Source organism: Triticum aestivum, chromosome 2D (genome assembly GCF_018294505.1).
Source record: "Triticum aestivum cultivar Chinese Spring chromosome 2D, IWGSC CS RefSeq v2.1, whole genome shotgun sequence".
Lineage (NCBI taxonomy): Eukaryota > Viridiplantae > Streptophyta > Magnoliopsida > Poales > Poaceae > Triticum > Triticum aestivum.
The window spans coordinates 363,785,366-363,789,784 of NC_057799.1; positions in this window are offsets into that span (position 1 = coordinate 363,785,366).

Sequence of the window (4,419 nt, forward strand, 5' to 3'; positions counted from 1 at the left end):
CTAGGTGAACCTCGGTTGGGGGTGGCATGCATTCATAGCTTAGGATTCCCTTCGTGGCGACACGAGGGGGGCTGCTAGCTACTTCGCACTTTGCTAGGTGAACCTCGGTTGGGGGGGCATGCATTCATAGCTTAGGATTCCCTTCGTGCCGACATGAGGGAGGGGGTGGGGAGTCCTGGATTAGGGGGTCCTCGGACAGCCGGACTATGTACTTCTGCCGGACTGTTGGACTATGAAGATACAAGATTCAAAGACTTCGTCCCGTGTCCGGGTGGGACTCTCCTTTGCGTGGAAGGCAAGCTTTGCAATACAGATATGTAGATCTCCTCCCTTGTAACCGACTCTGTGTAACCCTAGCCCCCTCCGGTGTCTATATAAACCGGAGGGTTTAGTCCGTAGGACAACAACAATCATAATCATAGGCTAGCTTCTAGGGTTTAGCCTCTACGATCTCGTGGTAGATCAACTCTTGTAATACTCATATCATCAGGATCAATCAAGCAAGAAGTAGGGTATTACCTCCATCGAGAGGGCCCGAACCTGGGTAAACATGTTGCCCCCCGCCTCCTGTTACCATCCGCCTTAGACGCACAGTTCGGGACCCCCTACCCGAGATACGCCGGTTTTGACATCGACATTGGTGCTTTCATTGAGAGTTCCACTGTGCCGTCACGATAAGGCTGGATGGCTCGCCTTGTCGTCAAGGACAACATTACCTCTGGGGGAGCCCTGGCTGCAGGCCAAACTCTCCGACTAGGCGGCTTCGTCATGACAGCCCGTTCGACCGTCGCGCCGATGATGACTTCTCAGGTCATCAAAAACAGCCTCCACGTCGGCTCGGAATTCGCTGAGCAGAGGGACCCAATGGAGCTCTCTTCTTTGAACGAGCTCTTGGATTGCATCGCCGCCCTGGGAGTCGCTATAGACTATGATCGGATCGGGCTCAAACCCGACCAAAGGGAGATTAACTCTTCGTCGGTCACCCATCAGATAGCGGTGGTGGAGGAGCAATGTAGCAATTCTTCCTCTATTTTGAGGATGAACTATGTCCGGATTCCCAAGCTATCCGAGCCGGATACCCGTCTAGGGAGGCATGGCCCAAGCTTCGAACTTAGAATCAGGCATGGGGCCAGAACTATTGGGCAACATCCAGGAGCCCGAACTTCCAAGCTCGGAAGCTCCTCCGCCCCTGGGTTCCAGATTGGGTCAGGGTTTGGACCTAAATCTACCCACCCACCCAGACATGAGTGATCTTTCCCACATTACACAAGAGCCCCAAGAGACAGTACATCACTATTGGGCCAGATTCCTCCTTGTAATGAACAAGGTCAAGGACTGTTGCGAGGAAGACGCAATTTCATTCTTTTGCAAAAATTGCACGGACAAGGGAATCCTCAACGCCATAAGTCGCCGTGACATGACACACTTTGCTGACTTGGTGGCCATAGTACGGAAGTACTGTGCGATGGAAAGCGCCTGGAAAACCCAAGCAAAATTCTGGAATCCCCCGGCTCTCACTAGATCCCCCGTCCGAACTAAAAGGGTATACTTGTTGGGGAACGTAGCAGAAATTCAAAATTTTCTACGCATCACCAAGATCAATCTATGGAGTAATCTAGCAACGAGGGGAAGGGGAGTGCATCTACATACCATTGTAGATCGCAATGCGGAAGCGTTGCAAGAACGTGGATGAGGGAGTCGTACTCGTAGCGATTCAGATCGCGGTTGATTCCGATCTAAGCACCGAAGAACGGTGCCTCCGCGTTCAACACACGTGCAGCCCAGTGACGTCTCCCATGCCTTGATCCAGCAAGGAGAGAGGGAGAGGTTGGGGAAGACTCCATCCAGCAGCAGCACGACGGCGTGGTGGTGGTGGAGGAGCGTGGCAATCCCGTAGGGCTTCGCCAAGCACCGCGGGAGAGGAGGAGGAGGGAGACGGGTAGGGCTGCGCCGAAAGAGAGACGTTCTCGTGTGTCTTGGGCAGCCCAAACCTCAACTATATATAGGGGGGGAGGGGGCTGCGCCCCCCTTAGGGTTTCCACCCCCAAGAGGAGGCGGCCAGCCCTAGATCCCATCAAGGGGGCGGCCAAGGGGAGGAGAGGGGGGGCGCCCCACTAGATGGGCCCTAAGGCCCATCTGGACCTAGGGTTTGCCCCCTCCCACTCTCCCATGCGCCTTGGGCCTTGGTGGGGGGGGGGGCGCACCAGCCCACCTGGGGCTGGTCCCCTCCCACACTTGGCCCACGCAGCCTTCTGGGGCTGGTGGCCCCACTTGGTGGACCCCCGGGACCCTCCCGGTGGTCCCGGTACATTACCGATTTCACCCGAAACTTTTCCGGTGACCAAAACAGGACTTCCCATATATAAATCTTTACCTCCGGACCATTCCGGAACTCCTCGTGACGTCCGGGATCTCATCCGGGACTCCGAACAACATTCGGTAACCACGTTCCCTATAACCCTAGCGTCATCGAACCTTAAGCGTGTAGACCCTACGGGTTCGGGAACCATGCAGACATGACCGAGACGTTCTCCGGTCAATAACCAACAGCGGGATCTGGATACCCATGTTGGCTCCCACATGTTCCACGATGATCTCATCGGATGAACCACGATGTCGGGGATTCAATCAATCCCGTATACAATTCCCTTTGTCCATCGGTATGTTACTTGCCCGAGATTCGATCGTCGGTATCCCTATACCTTGTTCAATCTCGTTACCGGCAAGTCTCTTTACTCGTTCCGTAACTCACATCATCCCGTGATCAACTCCTTGGTCACACTGTGCACATTATGATGATGTCCTACCGAGTGGGCCCAGAGATACCTCTCCATTTATACGGAGTGACAAATCCCAGTCTCGATTCGTGCCAACCCAACAGACACTTTCGGAGATACCTGTAGTGCACCTTTATAGCCACCCAGTTACGTTGTGACGTTTGGTACACCCAAAGCATTCCTACGGTATCCGGGAGTTGCACAATCTCATGGTCTAAGGAAGTGATACTTGACATTAGAAAAGCTCTGAGCAAACGAACTACACGATCTTGTGCTAGGCTTAGGATTGGGTCTTGTCCATCACATCATTCTCCTAATGATGTGATCCCGTTATCAACGACATCCAATGTCCATGGTCAGGAAACCGTAACCATCTATTGATCAACGAGCTAGTCAACTAGAGGCTTACTAGGGACATGTGTTGTCTATGTATCCACACATGTATCTGAGTTTCCTATCAATACAATTCTAGCATGGATAATAAACGATTATCATGAACAAGGAAATATAATAATAACCTATTTATTATTGCCTCTAGGGCATATTTCCAACAGTCTCCCACTTGCACTAGAGTCAATAATCTAGTTCACATCACCATGTGATTAACACTGACAGGTCACATCACCATGTGACCAACACCCAAGAGTTTACTAGAGTCAACAATCTAGTTCACATCTCTATGTGATTAACACTCAATGAGTTCTGGTTTGATCATGTTATGCTTGTGAGAGAGGTTATTAGTCAACGGGTCTGAACCTTTCAGATTCGTGTGTGCTTTACGAATATCTATGTCATCTTTGTGGATGCTACCACGCGCTACTTGGAGCCATTTCAAGTAATTGCTCTACTATACGAATCCGGTTTACTACTCAGAGTCATCCGGATTAGTGTCAAAGTTCGCATCGACGTAGCCCTTTACGACGAACTCCTTTTCACCTCCATAATCGAGAAAATTCCTTAGTCCACTAGGTACTAAGGATAAGTTCGACCGCTGTCATGTGATCCATTCCCGGATCACTATTGTACCCCTTGACCAACTCATGGCAAGGCACACTTCATGTGCGGTACACAGCATAGCATACTGTAGAGCCTACGTCTAAAGCATAGGGGACGACCTTCGTCCTTTCTCTCTTCTGCTGTGGTCAGGTCTTGAGTCTTACTCAATACTCACACCTTGTAACACAGCCAAGAACTCCTTCTTTGCTGATCTATTTTGAACTCTTTCAAAATCATGTCAAGGTGTGCGTTCTTTGAAAGTATCATCGGGCGTCTTGATCTATCTCTATAGATCTTGATGCCCAATATGTAAGTAGCTTTTATCCAGGTCTTCCTTTGAAAAACTCCTTTCAAACAACCCTTTATGCTTTCCAGAAATTTTACATCATTTCGGATCAACAATATGTCATTCACATATACTTATCAGAAATGTTGTAGCGCTCCCACTCACTTTATTGTAAATACAAGTTTCTAACAAACTTTGTATAAACCCAAAAACTTTGATCACTCCATCAAAGTGTATATTCTGACTCCGAGATGCTTGCTCTAATCCATGGAAGGATCGCTGGAGCTAGCATACCTTTTAGCATCCTTAGGATCGACAAAAACTTTCTGATTGTATCACATACAACCTTTCCTTACGAAA